General features: G+C 44.1%; 1 protein-coding gene across 2 annotated transcripts in view; it reads left to right on the forward strand.

Annotated features, from left to right (window-relative positions):
* The first annotated feature begins 2,387 nt into the window (after positions 1 to 2,387).
* The window catches only part of LOC134344745 (uncharacterized), a 129,990-nt gene continuing 111,596 nt past the window's right edge, over positions 2,388 to 20,781 (forward strand). For both annotated transcript variants that reach the window (XM_063044826.1, XM_063044827.1), the window contains exon 1: positions 2,388 to 2,485. The gene's annotated coding sequence lies outside the window, so the exon portion shown is untranslated. The remainder of the gene's footprint in view (positions 2,486 to 20,781) is intronic.

Consider the following 20,781-nt stretch of genomic DNA (forward strand, 5'->3'; position numbering starts at 1 on the left):
CATGGATCCTGACACCCCTGTACCTGATTCCTGATGGCAGCAGCAAGAAGAGAGCTTGGTCTGCAGGGCAGGGGTTCCTTGATGACAGATGCTTACTTTCCTGTAACAGCAATGAACCTGAAGTTACTGTTTTGACTGTACACTATTGTAAAATGGCTCGTAGGAAATTTATTCCCAGACATCCCACCTCTCCCGGGAATTCCAGGAGTCTCCCGCAAATCGATAGCGGCTCCCTGATGCCCGCAAATTACATCCAATATCCCGGAAATCGATTTTTTAGAGAGGGAGAGAGAGAGGGAAAAGAAAGAAAGAAAATGAATGAATCCTGCTTTACAGTCGACCTCTCTCTCTCTTCCATAGTCCATCAGTTCAGTTACTGCCGTCTGTAATGATGCTGAAATGATCCGGACAACTATTGGTGATGAAGTACAAAAGCCTGGCGAAGAAATTCCCAAGGCTGGTGGTGACAACCTGACTACGCGAGGCTGTCCTATGCGGGCAGGGCCCACTGGCATCTTAAAGGGAATTAGAGCGGGGTTTAAATTGGAGCGAAATTCCAAAATCGTCTGCTAAGACATTTTTAAAAACATGCTTGCAGCAAGCAAATTCTTCGGGTTTTTTTTTCCTGAAACACTTCCACTTACGGGTACATTGAAGCCCGCGATGGGCTGGGTTTAAGCGCAGCCGTTTTCAGAAGAAAATCCAATTTTAATAAATACCCGGCCCCCGCTGAGGTCTCGTCATTAGGACAGCAAACTGTTTACCTGCGCTGAGCACTTTATATGCATTTTGAATTAAACTTTATTAAATAATATGGTAATATATTGTTTTATGTGGTGTGCGTGGTATATGTATTGTGGCTACACCGTGGTCCGGACAGAGGTTGTTTCGTTTGTGATCAATCAGCCAGATGACAATAAACTTGAACTTGAAGATACAGAACTTCTAAATCACTCATTTAAAATCCCCCATTTCGATGTAAAAAAGTAAGTTCTGATCCCGACTATTGCAGGCAGTGTGTGTGTGTGTGTGTGTGTGAGTGACTACGGACGTATATGCGATCAGACGTTGTCTGAATGGACATTAAGTGGCGCACACCTGTAATAAGGATACACCTTATGCTTTTATTCTTTTAGGGACCACAACATATTAGGGAGGCTAAGCACAGGGAAGGCTGCTCAAGTATTTCACAGATCTTTTCAGCAGAAAACCGAAGTCTGACAGAGAAGGTCACTGGAGCTGAGGTGTACTTTACATCTTTCATCATTGAGCATAACCTGTCATTCCAGGTGTGTGAGCACACAGGCAAGCTATTCAGGAAAATGTTTCCTGATTCAGAAACAGCAAAAAACTATGCCTACTCATCAACCAAGACAGCAGCTGTTGTGAATGTGGCACATTAAGGCAGAATTCAGAAGTCAGCTGTCTCACAAAACACTTGTGAATCTGATGTCTTGCAAGATTAACGAATTCATTGACACAGACTGCTATGAGGTTGAGACCTCCCCGAAATGAGTTTTTGCAGGGTGGGATGTCTGTATTCTGCCTTATCATCATCAGTTCCATCTAGGCTGGAATCAAAATGCAGAAGAGTTACAAAAGTATACAACATCTGCAATGCAAGAAAATGAGGTGGGGGCAGGTATGAGATTGCAGTCCGCTTTCAAGTCTAGATACAGAACAGCTCTCAGAGCGGCCAGGAGAAACTTCATCTTGGGCATCAAGAGGGCGAAGACCACCTACGCACACACAAAAGAATCAGGAAAACCTGTCTGATACCAATCTCCGGTGTATGTAGCTGGGAATCAAGGGCAAGGCGTTACTGGTGTACCCCCTCTGTAAAAAAAAATTGCCGCCTACGTCTCCTTTAAACTTTCCCGCGCTTTCCTTAAAGTTCTGCCCTGCCCTCTGGTATTTGACATGAAAATTCGCTAAAAGTATTTACCTAATTCAGTTTAAAGCCTACAGTGGTTCCAAGTCGATAATTCTGGGCGAACCTGGATATATGCATCAGGAAAAGAGAATTCACCAGAGCCGGATTTCGAGCTTAAATTGCTGGGCACCTGGTAATTTTCATTGGGGAATCTCACACGTAAATTTCTCAGCGGGTTGGTCGGAGACCTTCGCACGATGGTTTTCTCCTGCCGACCAAAGCGTGTTTGTTCGTGACTGCATCCATTGCCCTTAACAAATATTATTGATATTTTGGGGAAAGGTTTTAATTTAAAAAGTTACATTTTGGAAAGCTCCTCGAAGGACGGAAGGAAATTTCAACATCAGTCAGAGAAGTTCAGCTCTTCGGCCTAAAGAACTGATGGTCCCGCCCATATTCAGAACACAATGGCGTTTGCCATCGCAACGCACAGCAAACAAACGACTGCTCGGTGCTCCACTGTTCCCGCTCCCGACAACGCTGGAATTGCAGAGAGGGGATGAACATCTTGGTTCCATGAGCAGGTCCTTCAGCAACCCGCGTTTATGAAAGGTAAACAGCCCGTGGATGGCTTTGGTTCATGAAACTGAAGTGTGGTGAAGGGGGTGAGAGGGGTTGTATCCACCGTGCAGTTATATTTGCGCTTGTGTGTTTTGTGAGAGATAGGTTCGGAGACATCGCACCTGCAAAAACTCATTTCAGGGAGGTAGCATCCCACCCACCCCGTCGACCTCCAAGGGTGTATGTAATACTTTGTTTAGTGATTTTGTCTAATCTGTAAACCAAGTTGGGTACATGCAGAAAATGTGACATTAAAATGTGTACTTATATTATCATGTTTATTCTATTACAACTTTAGGCAAGTCTACAGGGAGTTTGGCCTTATCACGTAGGACATCAATAGCGTAGCTCCTTAGCAGCCAGCCAGCTAGTTTAAATAACGTTAGCTATGCTAATGAACGAATGACACCTGTTAAACTCACCTCAACATGTCTTTTACATTTTAACCCACCATGGGCAATAGAAAAGTCACTGTTGCAAACAGTGCAGCGAGCAACACTGTCATTATTTTTGAGGTCGACTGTAAAGCCCTCCCACAGAGAAAACTGATAGGTCTACTTAGCAGGGTTCCCGACCTTTTTTGCATCGCAGACCGGTTTAATATTGACAATATTCTTGAGGACCGGCCGACTGGGGGCAGGAGTGTTAATCACAGCCGGAATATAGGTGATAAGTCAATCGCATCATAACATTTTAAGTAACGTTTGGATACTAAACACACAGCGCATATTTTCCCCGTATTAACATATAAAATCATTGCAACACACCAATATCGTTGAATCAGTGGGAGCCCTGGGCTTGTTTCCCTGCAACAAGACGGTCCTATCGGGGTGATGGGAGACAGCGATACACGAAAGGGGTTCCAGTCTATTCCGCAATTTAGTTTTCGTTGCATTCATTGCAGAAAACCCCGCTTCACCGAGATATGTTGGAAATGGAAGCAACGTTTTCAGTGCTTCCGTGGCTATCTCAGGATATTTAGCCTTGACTTTGATCCAGAATGCCGGCAGAGATGTTATGTCAAACATACTTTTCAGCCCACCGTCATTTGCAAGCTCGAGGAGTTGATCTTTTTCCCCCGCACTGAGATGGATGATTCACCGGGGACATTCACAAGTGGGTCACGGACCCATTCCTTTGCACGTCTTAGGTCACTGATGACCTCGCGTGCTTTAAAATTCAACAGGGCGTGACAGGGAATGAGGAAAGGTGCAGCTGACTCATATCAGCAAATCATATTGTTTCCTCGCCGCCCGGTGGTTGGGGACCACTCTTAGCACGAAGAGAGACCAATCAGGATGCTTGCTCTCCCTCTCCCTCTCAAAAACAATCTATTTCCGGGATATTGTAGATAATTTCCGGGTGTCAGGGAGCCACTATCGATAAGCGGGAGACTCCCAGAACTTCCGGGAGAGGTGGGATGTCTTGGTTCGGATGAACAGTTGTCCTGAAGCACAACTGTGGTTCCAATGGATGCTAGAATCATGGACAGAACAAGGAGACTTTTTTTTTAATAAATCCCTTGGTGATACTTAAATGAAGAGGAAATTATACAGTGCAAGATATAATTGGCAGGTTACAGTATATGCACAGCACCATAACTGAGACAGTGACACGAATTCTGTGCCCTACATAGCTAACAGTGAAAGCTACTGCCTCTATTGCACTCATGGCAAAATAATTCATTTTAGACTGTCAGATACAACAGCAGAATTGCGCCATCGGGTCTGCTCCACCATTCGATTACGGCTGGTTTTTCTTTCCCTCTCAATCCCGTTCTTCAGTCGTCTTCCTGTAACGTCTGAGGCCCTTGTAAGAAACTGCAGTTATGGACGTAACATTGCATGGTCCTTATGTGTGTGTCTCAGTCACCCTTCCCCTCAAAAGATCTTTGCCCCGAGTTAGAATGTTGCAGATTCAAATCTTTAAAGACCCCAGTACAAATTAACATTTTCTAGGGGCACTGAGGGTGCTGCACGGTCAGAGATACTTCCTCCCTAGTGAGGTGTTACAGGAAGAGGTGCTCTCCCAGATGGGTGTAAAAGGGTCCATGGTACAGAAAAAGGCATTAATCTCACTCACAGTGCTACTTCTTTGGTTGTTAAATATTCTCCCATGTGGTAGATTCTACAGAAATAGAGGAATTTTTTTAATTTGGTGTAATCTTGAAGTTCATGATACTGATATGCCAAATAGTGAAAAGAATTTTTCATTGTATATCCTATTTTAAAACATATTTGTAGCTATTCATCCAACTGTGTTACATTATTCTACTCCTTAACTGCAGTAACATTCCCATGAATTCTGTAGTCTTCACAGGGCTCTGATCCACATTCAATATTGCAGTACCCAGAACTGTATACAACTCTACTAAAGTTGCTTAAATTAACCCATACCAAGTGCTATCATTCATTGCCTGTATTCAATGTTTCATTGGCTTTGAAACCAACCTGTACATCCACATCACTGTTGAATGCACATTCTTAATATTTTCATTGGTTAGAATCTTTTTGGTCTTGATTTTTTTTTACCAATTTCTGCCATGATTTATACCTACCATGTATTTATCTACTTGGTTAATCAGTTTTTGGGTTCTTGTGATTCTCAGGGTTTGCCAAACTCCTAATTTGATGTCATCAACAATAATACCATTCCTTTTGAGCTTATCACATACATAAAGGGAGAAAAAATGCCATCACTAACCACATCCTGCTCTTCTTTATGAAGTTGGAAATATTAGTGTGAGAATAATTAAAATGTTGCATCTGTTTCAAATTCGAAATGTTCTTCTGTGCTCTTTCATGTGTTACGTTATTGTAAATTTGTTATTGTACATCGCCCAGAATCAGTAATAGAAAGAATCTTAGCAATAAACTTGACTATTCTACAGGAAAATTCCACCTTTTGCATCCATTTTAGTACACCTTAAAATGCTTTGCAAACAATGCAGTATTTCTTAAACGCAATCAGTTACAAAATAGGAAAAATATGGCTGCCAGTTTGCACACTGAAAGCTCCCACAATCACCAGGTGAACAGGTTGCATATTGTAATGAGGGGTAAATATTATCCAAGGCAGCGAACTAACATCTCACTTGAGAGCAAACACTGACAGGGCAACAGTGCCCTCATGTAAGCGGCCAGAGTGGAACTTAAAACTATAGATTAAGACCATAAGTCATAGGAACAGAATTAGGCCATTCAGCCCATAGAGTCTGTTCCGCCATTTTATCGTGGCTGATCTCAGATACCACTCAACTCCACACACCTGCCTTCTCGCCATATCCTTTGGTTCCCTGACTGATCAGGAAATGATCAACTTCTACCTTAAATAAACCCACGGACTTGGCCACCACCATAGTCTGTGGCAGAGCATTCCACTGATTCACTACTCTTGGCTAAAAAAATTCCTCCTTACCTCTGTCCTAAAAGGTCATCTCTCAATTTTGAGGCTCCAGTTCTGGATACTCCCACCATAGGAAACATCCTCTCTACATCCACCCTACATCCACCCTATCTCGTCCTTTCAATATTCGGTAGGTTTCAATAAAATCCCCATGCATTCTTCTAAATTCCAGTGAGTACAGGCCCAAAGCTGCCAAATGCTCCTCATATGTTAACCCCTTCATTCCCAGAATCATCCTCGTGAATCTCCGCTGGACTTTCTCCAATGACAACACATCTTTTCTGAGTTATGGGGCCAAACACTGTTGACAATACACCAAATGCAGCCCGACTACTGTCTTATAAAGCCCCAGCATTACCTCCTTGCTTTTGTATTCCATTCTGCTTGAAATAAGTGCCATCACTGCATTTGCCTTCTTTACCACAGACTCAACCTGTAAATTAACCTTCTGGGAGTCTCACACGAGGTCTCCTAAGTCCCTCTGTACTTCTGATAACCGTATAACCATTACAGCACGGAAACAGGCCATCTCGGCCCTTTGAGTCCATGCCGAACTCTTACTGTCACCTAGTCCCTCCGACCTGCACTTAGCCCATAACCCTCCATTCCTTTCCTGTCCATATAGTTATCCAATTTAAATTTAAATGACAACATCGAACCTGCCTCAACCACTTCTGCTGGAAGCTCATTCCACACAGCTACCACTCTCTGAGTAAAGAAGTTCCCCCTCATGTTACCCCTAAACTTTTGCCCTTTAACTCTCAACTCTCAACTTTGAATCTTCTCCCCATTTAGATAATAGTCTGCATTATTGTTCCTTTTGCCAAAATGTATTATCGTACATTTCCCAGCACTGTATTCCATCTGCCACTTTTTTGCCAATTCTTCCAATTGTCTAAGTCCTGCTGCAATCACATTGCTTCCTCAGCACTACCTACCCCTCCAAATATCTTCATATCATCCACAAACTTTGCTACATAGTCATCAATTCCATTATCCAAATCATTGTCAAACAATGTGAAAAGTAGTGGTCCCAATACTGACCCCTGAGGAACACCACTAGTCACTGGCAGCCAACCAGAAAAGGCCCCTTTTATTCCCACTCACTGCTCCTGCCTGACAGCCGTTCCTCCATCCATGCAGTATCTTTCCTGTAACACCACAGGATTTTATGTTCTTAAGCAGCCTCATCAGAATCAGAAACAGGTTTTATTATCACCAGCATGTGTCGTGAAACTTGTTAACTTAGCAGCAGCAGTTCAATGCAATACATAATATAGAAGAAGCAGAAAAAAATAATAATACTAAATAAGTAAATCAATTACTGTATATTGAATAGATTAAAAATAGAAATATATATTTAAAAAGTGAGATAGTGTTCACGGGTTCAGTGTCCATTTAGGAATCGGAGGGCAGAGGGGCAGAAGCTGTTCCTGAATCGCTGAGTGTGTGCCTTCAGGCTTCTGTACCTCCAAGCCGATAGTAACAGTGAGAAAAGGGCATGCCCTGGATACTGGAGGTCCTTAATGATGGACGCTGCCTTTCTGAGACACCGCTCCTTGAAGACGTCTTGGGTACTTTGTATGCTGGTACCCAAGATGGAGCTGACTAGATTTACAACCCTCTGCAGCTTCTTTCAGTCCTGTGCAGTAGCCCCTCCATATCAGACAGTGATGCAGCCTGTCGGAATGCTCTCCATGGTACATCTGTAGAAGTTTTTCAGTGATTTTGTTGACAAAGCAAATCTCCTCAAACTCCTAATAAAGTATTGTCGCTGTCTTGCCTTCTTTATGACTGCATAGATATGTTGGGACCAGGTTAGATCCTCAGAGATCTTGACACACTGGAACTGAAACTGCTCACTCTCTCTACTTCTGATCCCTCTATGAGGATTGGTACGTGTTCCTTCGTCTTACCCTCCTGGAAGTCCACAATCAGCTCTTTCATCTTACTGACGTTGAGTGCCAGGTTGTCGCTCCGACACCACTCCACTAGTTGGCATATCTCACTCCTGTACGCCCTCTCATCACCACCTGAGATTCTACCAACAATGGTTGTATCATCAGCAAATGTACAGATGTTATTTGAGCTATGTCTAGCCACACAGTCGTGGGTATAGAGAGAGTAGAGCAGTGGGCTAAGCACAAGCCCTGAGGTGCACCAGTGTTGATCATCAGCGAGGAGGAGATGTTATCACCAGTCCACACAGATTGTGATCTTCCGGTTAGGAAGTCAAGTATCCAATTGCGGAGGGAGGTACAGAGGCCCAGGTTCTATAACTTCTCAATCAGGTTTGTGGGAATGATGGTATTAAATGCTGAGCTATAGTCGATGAACAGCATCCTGACCTAGGTGTTTGTGTTGTCCAGGTGGTCTAAAGCTGTCTGAAGAGCCATTGAGATTGCATTTGCCATTGACCTGTTGTGGTGATGCGCAAATTGTAGTAGGTCCAGGTTCTTGCTGATGCAGGAGTTCAGTCTAGTTATGACCAACCTCTCAAAGCATTTCATCACTGTTGATGTGAGTGCTACCAGGTGATAGTCATTAAGGCAACTCACATTATTCTTCTTAGACACTGGTATAATTGTTGCCTTTTTGAAGCAAGTGGGAACTTCCACCGGTAGCAGTGAGAGGTTGAAAATATCATTGAATACTGCTGCTAGTTGGTTGGTACAGGTTTTCAGAGCCTTACCAGGTATCCATCCGGATCTGCCTTGCAAATGTTCACCCTCTTTAAAGACAGTCTAACATCGGCATCTGAGACAGAGATCACAGGGTCATCAGGTGCAGCAGGGATCTTCACAGCTGTAGTTGTGTTCTCCCTTTCAAAGTGGGCATAGAAAGCATTGAGTTCATCTGGTACTGAAGCATCGCTGCCATTCTTGCTATTGGGTTTCGCTTTGTAAGAAGTAATGTCTTGCAGACCCTGCCAGAGCCTCATGTGTGGCAGTTTATCAGATGTCTTTTGATTATCTAACAACTCTAACAGATTTGTCAGGCAAGAGATCCCTTTACAGAAACCATGCCGATTTTGACTCATTTTATCATTAGTCTCCAAGTACCCCAAACCTCCTCCTTAATAATAGACTCCAACACTTTCCCAACCACTGAAGTTAGGCTAACTGACCTACAATTTCCTTTCTTTTGCTTCCTTCCTTCTTAAAGAGTGGAGTGACATTTACAATCTTCCAGTCCTCTGGAACCATGCTAGAATCAAGTGATTCTCGAAAGATCATGAGTAGTGCATCTGTTATCTATTCAGCAACCTCTCTCAGGACTGTGGGGTGTAGTCCATCTGGTCCAGGCGACTCAGTTTACCTAGCACTTTCTCCTTTGTAATAGCAATAGCACTTACTCCTGCTCCCTGATAGTCACGGACCTCTGCCACACTGCTAGTGTTTTCCACAGTGAAGATTGATGCAAAGTACTGTAAAGTTCATCTGCCGTTTTTGTCCCCCATTACTACCTCACCAGCATTATTTTCCAGTAGGCCAAATATCAACTCTCACCTCCCTTTTACTCTTTAAATAACTAAAAAAATGTTTAGTATCCTGCTTTATGCCCTCATATTTCATCTTTTCCCTTCTTTTAGCTTTTCTCATTGCCTTTTGTTGGATTTTAAAAGTTTCCCAATCATCCAACTTCCCACTCTCTTTTGCTATCATATATGCCCTTTCCTTGACTTTTATGCAATCATTAACTTCCCTTCTCAGCCACAGTTTCCTATCCCTGCCATTTGAGAACAACTTCTTCTGTGGAACATATCTGTCTTGTGCCTTGTGAACTATTCCCAGAAACCTCAGCCACCTGCACTCTGCCGTCATCCTTGACAGTATCCTCCTCCAAACCAGGTGAGCAAGCTCCTCTCCCTTGCCTCTGTAATTCCCTTCATTCCATTGCAATACTGATACATGTGACTTGTGCTTCTCTCAGATTCCAGTATGAATTCAATCACATTATGATCGCTGCCTTCCAAGTGTTCTGTTACATTAAGCTCGCTCATAAGATCTGGGTATTACACAACACCCAATCTAAGATAGCCTTTCCCCAAAGCAGGTTCAAGCACAAGCTGCTCTAAAAAGCCATCTCCTAGGCATTCAACAAATTCCTTGTGATCCAACACCAACCTGATTTTCCCAATCCCCTTACATATTGAAGTCCCCCATTACAATTGTGACATTACCCTTAATACAAGCCTTTTCCAGCTCCCTTTGCAATCTCAACCTCACATCTTGGCTACTATTTGGAGGCCTATATATACTATTTGTTGGCATGTGGCCAAGTGGTTAAGGCGTTTGTCTAGTGATCTGAAGGTCGCTAGTTCGAGCCTTGGCTGAGGCAGCGTGTTGTGTCCTTGAGCGAGGCACTTAACCACATATTGCTCTGCGACGACACTGGTGCCAAGCTGTATGGGTCCTAATGCCCTTCCCTTGGACAACATTGGTGGCGTGGAGAGGGGAGACTCGCAGCATGGGCAACTGCCGGTCTTCCATACAACCTTGCCCAGGCCTGCACCCTGGAAACCTTCCAAGGTGCAAATCCATGGTCTCACGAGACTAACGGATGCCTAAAAAAAATATATGGCTCTCATGATGTTTTTTTCACCCTTGCAGTTTCTTAACTCCACCCACAAAGATTCAACATTCTCTGACCCATGTCACCTCTTTCTAAAGATGTAATTCTGTTTTCAGTTCTATGATAGACCGATTGAAGGAAGCTCCATCCTTGCTCCCTCGTACACATTTCCCTCCATTGAAGTAAATGGAAAAGCTGCAATCGTGCCAGGTCTAACTTGGCAGGGTCCTGAGCTTTCTGAGAACTGCACTGGTGAATGCCAATGAATTGCTGGCACATTCCGGAATATTCAGCTTTTAGGAGCTAGGGTGACCATAGAGACCTTATAGATATTTTTTTTTGGAATACAGTATAGGAGAGTCAAAGGTTTAGTGCATCATATATACTTATTGCCTGTTATGCATTCTTATCTAGAGGTTGCTAATTAAAACTCCCTGAGAGAAGACATGAACAAAGACCTGTCCCACCTGACAAAGGTCCAGTTCTGCTAGTAAACTGAGAGAGAGAGGGGCAGCATTGCAGTAGGGGGATGGCACGTTGTAAAGATGAGAGTGGCAAGCAGCAGGCTTGGCAGACAGGAGCTGGAACTTCTGATAGATGCTCCAGGATCTATCATGCAGCCCACCTGTCCTCAGTCCCTGAGCCATTTTACTGCTGCTAGGCTTCCAGAGATCTGATCAAAGTCCACAAGAGTCCAGAATCTGACTGTGGTTTTTCAGTAAGATGGTGGCATGTTCGATTGCAGCAGCTTCCAAGTGGTCAACCAAAGGTGTTATAGTCCTTTTTAAACATTTTTTTTATGATTGCAAGATCCTGCTGGACACTAAGAACTTAAAATACTGCAGGTCTGCCCCATCAGCGAGTTGCTCGTTGGCGGTGAAACTGAAGGAGCTGGACGGTGCAGACTGTGGGGCTGCCTGCATCAGAGAGGCATCAGAGGAGTCGGGGCATGAAGGTGGTATTCAGTCTAACGAGTGATCGTCCTAGGCACTTTTCTTCTGATAGCAGGACCCTGTTGGACATTGTTAATGTGGAATGCCGCAAGTCCGATTCACTGATTTATTGGCGGACGGCGGGAGAGATGCATTGCCTTGGTCGTAGTGAGAACTAGGCCTCAAGCCATGGTGTTGCCTGTTTAAAGCTGCCCAGAGAGAGGTGTCGGAGTTGGTGTTCTCCATCTGAGGTGGTATGGCATGGCGTCTAAGCTGGAGTAGGTGCTGCCTCCCAGTGTTCGCTCAGCAGAAGACAAGCTGTTTTGTGTTCAACTGCAGATTTCTGCAACATTCATGGACTCAGCATCTTGGGCTATATATATTCTTGTGTGACTGTATTTTACCGATACCTTATATGTGCCTTGTGCTGCTTATGTCTGTAGGTACTGTGTTTTGTACCTTGGCTCTGGAGTAATGCTGTTTTGTTTGGTTGTATTCATGTACGGTTGAATGACAATCGAACTTGAAGTCCTGGTTTAATGTGACTACCTCAATATCATGCTGGCATCAAACATCGTTGAGAAGGCTCGTACAAATTTCAGCACAGCCTGGAGCTGACTTGATCCCTTTCAGTGAGGCCCTGACTGTTCACTTCATTTTCCAAAGTGTAGAATGCCACATGATGGGGCTGAACGAGGCAGAAAATGGAAAAGCTTGTGAGCACCATCCACACCGCACCCCCAACCCCAGATCAAGGATAACTTCTACCCCACCGTTATAAGACAATTAAAAGCTTCCCTAGTATAATACATTGGATTCTTAATTTCACAATCTATCTTGTTAAGGTCTTACAGCTTATTGTTTACCTGCACTGCACTTTATCTGTAGATGTTACACTTTATTTTGCATTGTTATTGTTTTACCTTGTTCTACCTCAATGTACTGTGTAACCAGTCTACAAGACAAGCGTTTCACTCTATCTTGGTACGTGAGACAATAATAAGCCGATTTGAAATCCAATTCCCATTCATGACCTCATACTCTGCTTTATCTTTCTTCATCACTATGAAAAGGTGGTCCTCCTGGATGAGAGAGAAGTTGTAATGAGCGTTGAGAAAGTGGAACGAGAGCTTAGGGAGGAAATTACGAATATTATGACAACGAAAGTTGACTGCCTGATTACAAGTAATTAACGTCTAGAGATATAGAATTGGGGGGGGTGGGCATCTCATAGAGTTGGAGATTGGAGAGGTTATAGAGATGTAAAGCTGTATGACCATGGGGAGATTTGAAAATATAAACACTCACAAAAGGCTTTTTCACTATAATAGGCTTATTTTTGGAGTAGCATCTGCGTCTGCACTCTGATAGAAAGCTATGGACCAAGTGCTGGAAGGCCGTGCAGGCACTTAGTGTTACCTGAATGTTACTGGTAAGGATGACAAGGAACACTCTCAAGACAGTGTTAAAAAGATTTGAAGATTATGAGCTCAGTGCATGACGCTACAAGTGTAAATTCTTTAAACCATGCATTACTTATTGTGGTCACATCATCGATACACAACGATTACACAAGTATGCTCAGAAAATTCAAGCGATGATGGATGCCCCAAGGCCAAAAGACATGTCACAGTTGTGGTTCTTCCTAGGATTTGTCCATTAATATAACAGGTTCCTGCCAAGCCTGGCCACTGTTCTCCACATCTTGAACTCATTACTACAGATCGGGAAGAAATGGCAATGGACAAAGCAGTAATAAGGTGGCTTTCCGAAAGGGAATGGAAATGGTGACGTCAGACACTGTCCTCACCCATTATGGTCCACATTGTCCCTCTTGTGATGCATCACCTTATGGTATAGGTGCAGCCATGTTACATGTTATGAGTGATGGAAGTGATTGCCACATAGCCTTTGCATCACGTTCCCTTACGGCTGCAGAGAAAAATTACACGCAGATTGACAGAGTGGCTTGAGTCTGGTTTGGGGTGTAAAACGGTTCAACCATTGGGAAAGAGTTTATTGATCATCAATCACTCATGTACACGGAAGAGTGTCCCACTAACAGCAGCAGTACAACTGCAGAGATGGGCTCAGTTTCTTGCAGGGCACAATTACAAGCCTGAATTCAAGAGGACAACTAATCATGGAAATGCTGATTGGAAATGGAAATGGAAACCCTTTTGCCCTTGGAAAAAGAAATATCTGAAAAAAATTATAAAAAAAAGAACACTCCTCTTGAGATATTTTCCCTAACGCAAATTGAAAGTCTAGAGATGATCCAAAGGGAAACCAGACTGTCTCAGGTCTACATGACAACTCATAATGGCTGAAATGTGCAGCAGAAACTCCAGTACCCCCAGTTTTCCCTGGACAGGGGTTTCCTTATGTGGGGATTGAGAGTTGTTGTACCATCCGAGCTGAGAGCTAAAGAGCTGGAGAAACTACATGCCAGTCACCTTAGACATGGTCAAAATGAAAGCATTGGTTGAAAGGTTTATCTGGTGGCCTGGGATAGATCAGCAGATCGAGCAGCTTGCCACGTGCTGCTCGGGATGCCAGCACATCCAGAAGAAAGGTGTCCAGAGCTGTCAGAACCTCTTCCAGCAGTCTCAGAGTCAACTCCGACAACCATCACGGAGGAGATCCCAGAACCTGAACCTGAGATTGTTTCACAGTTACAAGTCTCGGCTTCCAAGCGGAGTGACTACCCCCCCCCCCCATCAGGAAAGACATTAATCCCACAAAAGAAATAAATCCTTCACAGCAATTAAATCTTTAGGCCTGAACAGGGCAATTTCAAAGTTACGATACTGTGGATGTGTATATAGTAGTCGTATAGTTGTAGGGTAACATAATGGGGAGAAATGTACATAATTCACAACCACCAACACTGAGTTGGGGTTTTGCTTTAAGAGGCTGGTCTGATGTGATGACATTATTATGTAAAAGGCTTTTAGCGTGCTTTTGTTGTGTGGGTTTTAGAATTCAATCAAATGTGTCACAGGTTTCGATAAGCGGAAAACAGCTCACTTCATTTTATTTCCGGAAACCTACACTGGTGACCCCAGAACTCTAGCACAATTTCAGAGCTGTTGAACATGTCGACCACCATAGTCGCTTTGAAACTGCCGGGGATTTGGGAGCAAAATTTCACCGTTTGGTTTGTACAAGCTGAGGACCAGTTCGCCCGGTGAGAAATCTCTGCCGAAAACACCAAATATTTCTATGTGGTAGCATCGCTCAGCAACCCCATGGCCGTGAGAGTAGTGAGTCTGCTTGAACGCCCACCTGAACACGATTAATACCAATCGCTGAAAACTCACCTTTTACACACTTTTGGACCATCAGAGTATCAGCACGCCAACCAGTTGCTCTCCTTGCCTGGTCTCAGCGATACTAAGCCGTCAGAGCTAATGGACCACAAGCTGTCTCTCCTGGAAGTCACCATCCTTGTTTTAATTTTAATGAACTCTTGAGGTAGCAAGTGCCTGATCAAGTTTGTGTAGCCCTCGCTAATGCTCCCATGATGGGCTATAGGGAGCTTGCTAAAATGGCTGATAATCTACACTCAGCTGGGCATCATTCCTCCTCCTTTCTCTACCTGAGTAAGCCCAGTCGGTAAGGCTCACAACATAAGAACACCATCACCTGTGAAACAGACAAAGCCTTTGTTTTTACCCCGTTTGCTTTGGTACGAGCGCTAGGAAATGTAGACCACCTTGCAGCTTCGACAGTGCCAGTGCATCGGCACATCAGAGGCCTGTGAACACCGCGGGTTCCAGCTGCCAGGGACGTCTCCTGTTCATCACAGACACCCTTTCAGGGCGACGTTTCCTGTGTGACAACAGGCGCTCAAGTCAGTGTGCTGCCGGCATTGCCTATTGATGAGAAGGCAAAGAGCAATGAAACCTCAGTGGAGGTCATAGGATCCAGAACTATGGGACACGACGGGTGACCCTCTGCTTCAGCGAGTGATGTTGCACATTGGACTTCGTCCTGGCTAAAGAGGCTACACCTCTGCTCAGTACAGACTTCCTGATTGTCCAAGGACTTTTAGTTGATCGTAAGAACTGCCGGCTTGTGGGTGTCAAGGATTTGGTGTTGTTATCCTTCTCCCTCAGAACAACTCTGTCAACCGTATGCACCACCTCATGTGAGTTTACTTGACTGCTGGACAAATTCCCAAACCTCACCAATCCCTCATTCTCCACTGGAGTCACAAAACGTGGGGTCGAGCACCACATTCCCACAACTGGCCCGCCAGTCCGTGCCCGAGCATGTAGACTGGACACAGAAAAGCTGGCGACCGCGAAGTCTGAGTTTGCTCACATGGAAAGACTTGGCATTGAATGCCGATCGAATAGCCCTTCCATATAGTCCTTAAGACTGATGATGGTTGCCACCCATGTGACCTTAATGAGGCGCCAACCCCGATCGTTACCCCGTCCCACAAATCCAAGACTTTTCAGCATCTTTAGCTGGAAAGATAATCTTTTCCAAAGAAAATCTAGTTAGAGTCTACCACCAGGTGCCTGTGTGCTCGGAGGACATTCCCAACATTCCCGTTTGGCCTTTTAGAGTTTCTGCACATGCCGTTTGGACTGAAAAATACAGCACAGATTTTTCAACGGCTGATGGACTCTGTATTAAAGGATTTTCTTTTTGTTTACCTGGATGACGTACTTGTTGCCAGTGCATCCAATTTTGAACACATACCTCATCTCTGCACGCTTTTTGAGCATTTGAGCCAACACAGGCTGATTATTAACCCTGCTAAATGCCGGTTTGGGTTGTCAACCATGACTTTCCCAGCCATCACATCTCTGCAGAAGATGCAAAACCCCTCCCATCAAAAGTAGCCACTATTGTGCATTTCCCACCACTCTGCACTGCTTAAAAACTACAGGAGTTTTTTTTAGGCATGGTGAATTTCTATCACTGCTTCATTCCACGAGCTGCTGAACTTATGTTCCCCTGTATAGTGCGCTTAAATGCGATAACCCTAATCACATGCTTGACTGGTCAGTGAACATTTCCAGGACATTTCATAATACCAGATGAGCTCTTTCCAACACAACCCCACTGGCGCAGCCACTCCCCAATGCACCCATAGCCATGACAACTGATGCTTCAGACTGTGCTGTGCAGGAGCAGTTGGTTGGAGGTATGTGGCAGCTGCTAGCCTTCTTCAGCCGGCTGCTCCATCCCCCCGAAAGGAAGTACAGCTCATTTGACCATGAGCTTCTACAAAAGAACTACAGCTCGGGAGAAGATTTGTTTTCCAGCAAGGCAACGACCCCAAACATAAAGCCAAAGCTACACAGGAATGGCTTAAATACAACAAAGTTAATGTCCTGGAGTGGCCCAAGTCAGAGTCCGGTCCTCAATCCAATTGAGAATTTGTGGCTGGACTTGAAAAGGGCTGTTCATCCCACAATCCCCATGCAATCTGACAAAGCTTGAGCAGTTTTGTAAAGAAGATTACGAAATAATTGCAGTGTCCAGATGTGTAAAGCTGACAGTGACCTACCCACACATACTCAAGGCTGTAATTGCCGCCAAAGGTGCATCTACTAAGTTACAACATGTAACAAACCATATTCAAGTAGGGTGACACCTGCTATTGAAAACTAAAAAGTTTCTAGAAAAATACAGAAGCAACTATACTATAATTGCTGGAAAATTCACTGAATATTTACATATATATAGGTGATTATATAAAAATATGAGCAAACATAGGAAAGTTAAACTACAAGGATAATATAAGGAAAATAACAATTCTACAATTCTACTCTCTAATGCAACATCATCTGGTCCTTTGAGCCTGGTCCGCCATTTATTAAGATAATGGCTGATCTTCTACTTTAGTGTCATTCTCCTGCATTATCATCATAATCCCTTCATTTCCTTAATTTCCAGAAATCTTTCTATCTCAGTTGTGAATGAATACAAGCACAAAGACTCACCACCTTCTGAGAGAAGAGTCATTAACCTGCTCTTTTCCTGCATCCCTGTATATTATTCTACTTCTGCAGGAGAACCAATTCCCTCAGAATGTCCCTACAGGTTGTCCATTCCATATCATTAACTTTTATATGTTTTAGTTATTCTTATGAATGTTAATTATTATAAATATTATTAATATTTATATATTTTATGTAAATTGATTTTCTTCACCTCTCCTCTTGTATTTGCCATTCATGAACCTTACCCTTAGTAATAATGATCAGAGAGGCAGAGAGAATCTGTAATTAACAACAAGTACCTTTATTGTTTCAATGGAAGAACGCCGAATTTACACAGCTGAATATCCGTGTGCACACCTACTAATTTTTCCTAGCCCTCAATGAACAGTCAAATACAGGTGTCCCCTGCTTTTCGAACGTTCGCTTTACGAAACCTCACTGTTACGAAAGACCTTCATTAGTACCCCGTTTTCGCTATCAGGAAGTGTTTTCACTGTTACAAAGAAAGGCAGCGCGCGATAAAAGGCAGCACGCGCCCCAAGCAGCCGCTCTGCCCTGGATTCGAAATGGCATTGCTTAAACACGTTGCATTGAGCAACCATTAGCAAGATGAGTTCTAAGGTGTCGGAAAACGTAAAACTAGACATAATTAAGCGTTTCGATCGTGGTGAACGAAGCAAGGACAAAGTGAGTTTGGCTTGTGGAAGTTGACAAAGATGATGTTGAAGAGGTTTTGGCATCCCATGACCAAGAACTGATAGATGAAGAGCTGATGCAATTGGAAGAGGAAAGGATAACAATCGAAACCGAATGCAGAAAGTGAAGCAACTGCGTGAGATTTTCGCTGCAATGATAAAGTACGACTTTAATTTTGAAAGAGTACGTCGGTTTAGTGGATATTTGCAGGATGGTTTGAGTGTTTACAAAGAACTGTATGATAGAAAAATGTGCGAGGCTCAGCAGTCGAGCAAGCCTTCCACATCAGCCACTGCAGACGACGAACCTCGACCTTTGACATCGAGGCGGGCAGTCATAGGAGAAGATGAGCTGCCTGCCCTGATCGACGATAAGATGACACCTCTGTGTCCCACCACACCAATACCCGGGCCCCAGAGAGATACTGTACCGATTCGTGAAGAACGCAGCGATAGCTGGGAGGCACACAGCACATCTTTAAGAAAAAAGCCAAAATAGACATGCTAATTAATTAGGTGCTGCCTAGCACGTAATTGTCGGCCTAGATCAGAGGCGATGCAATCGGCAATCGCCTCTGATCTGCGCTGACATTTACATGCCGGGCAGCACCTAATTAATTAGCATATTTATTTTGGCTTTTTTCTTAACGATGTGCTGTGTGCCTCCCGGCTACCGCTGGATCCCTGCGTTCTTCGCGGCAATGTATTGGGTTGGCGGCCTGGAGGGTGGGGGCCACTGCACCACCCAGCCTGCGACGACTCAGTCTAACACACCATCATCAGTGTGCTCGGCGCTGTTTTCCTAATTCCGGTAAGTGATACTACACTGCACATACATTATTTCTACTTAATATAGGCTGTGTATTTTTACGTGTTATTTGGTAGATTTGGCAGCTTCATAATTTAAAGGTTACTGGAGAGCGCATTTATGCCAACAGCGCTTGCGTGAGATTTTCTGCCGAGAGCGCTTGCTTGAGGTTTTCGCTACGGAGATCTGTGCAGACAATCGTTGTAGAGAAGTATTTCTACTTTATATAGGCTGTGTATTTATCATATCATTCCTGCTTTTACTATATGTTACTGTTATTTTAGGTTTTATGTGTTATTTGGCATGATTTGGTAGGTTATTTTTGGGTCTGTGAACGCTCACAAAATTTTTCCATATAAATAAATGGTAACTGTTTCTTCGCTTTACGACATTTCAGCTTACGAACAGTTTCATAGGAACGCTCTACCTTCGGATGGTGGGGGAAACCTGTAATAGGAAAAGTAATACCAGTAAAGGGAGTCTATGCTGGCCATGGGATACTCCACAGCCAAGATGGTTGGTCTCTGGTGGTTGGAGAGTTATCGTTACTTTGCATTCAAAGCCTCTGCCTTTATATTCATTCTTTACCAGTTCAAATGTTGCATTTCAGTGTTGTTGTCTTGGGTCATCTGACTGACCTATAACAACTTCTTAAAAAACGCAAACAACAGGAATTCTGCAGATGCTGGAAATTCAAGCAACACACATCAAAGTTGCTGGTGAACGCAGCAGGCCAGGCAGCATCTCTAGGAAGAGGCACAGTCGACGTTTCAGGCCGAGACCCTTCGTCAGGAACTCTTCTTCCGCCGTCTCCATCTCCGAGCCTACTTCTTCGGCAAGGACTCTTCCACCCCCACCGATGACCCCTTCTCCCATCTTCAACCCTCCTCTTCTTCATGGACACCCCGCTCTGGTCTTCTGCCTGCTCTGGATCTCTTTATCGCTAACTGCCAACGGGACATCAACTGTCTCGACTTCACCGCACCTTGTTCCCATTCTAACCTCGCTTCTTCCGAACACTCTGCTCTCAGCTCCCTCCGCACTAATCCTAACCTTATTATTAAACCTGCCGATAAGGGGGGTGCTGTTGTAGTCTGGCATACTGACAACTCGCGGATACCTCCTCTTATTTACCCCTTGATGGTGACCCCACTAAGGAGCACCAGGCCATTGTCTCCCACACCATCACCGACTTTTTCCGCTCAGGGGATCTCCCATCCACTGCTACCAACCTTATAGTTCCCACACCTCGCACTTCCCATTTCTACCTCCTACCCAAGATCCACAAACCTGCCTGTCCTGGCAGACCTATTGTCTCAGCTTGCTCCTGCCCCACCGAACTCGTTTCTGCATACCTCGACACAGTTTTATCCCCCCTTGTTCAATCCCTCCCTGCCTATGTTCGTGACATTTCTCACGCTCTTAAACTTTTCGATGATTTTAAGTTCCCTGGCCCCCACCGCTTTATTTTCACCAGAAGTCCTGACGAAGGGTCTCGGCCTGAAACGTCAACTGTACCTCTTCCTAGAGATACTGCCTGGCCTGCTGTGTTCACCAGCAACTTTGATGTGTGTTGCTATAACAACTTCTTATTGGCACTGGTCCAAGGGCTTCACAATTTCACGCTTTTATTCTCTTCGACTGTGATTCAAACAAGTCAAACCAGGTCACTCAGACACTGAACCAAAATAACGAGATTACTTCTGCAGCCTGCCATGGTACATAATACACAGCTTATCTGAGAATGATCTCAGGTTTAGCAGGTCACTAGCAGAAACTTCACATTCAATTGCTCTGATTCGATTATCCCAGAGCAAGAACCAGTTCTCAACCAATTCACAAGAAGGAAGTTACAGGGCAGCTTCACAAAATTAACATCTCCTTCAAGCATAAGGCAAGAACAAAG

The sequence above is a fragment of the Mobula hypostoma genome, chromosome 4 (assembly GCF_963921235.1).
Source record: "Mobula hypostoma chromosome 4, sMobHyp1.1, whole genome shotgun sequence".
Classification (NCBI taxonomy): Eukaryota; Metazoa; Chordata; class Chondrichthyes; order Myliobatiformes; family Myliobatidae; genus Mobula; species Mobula hypostoma.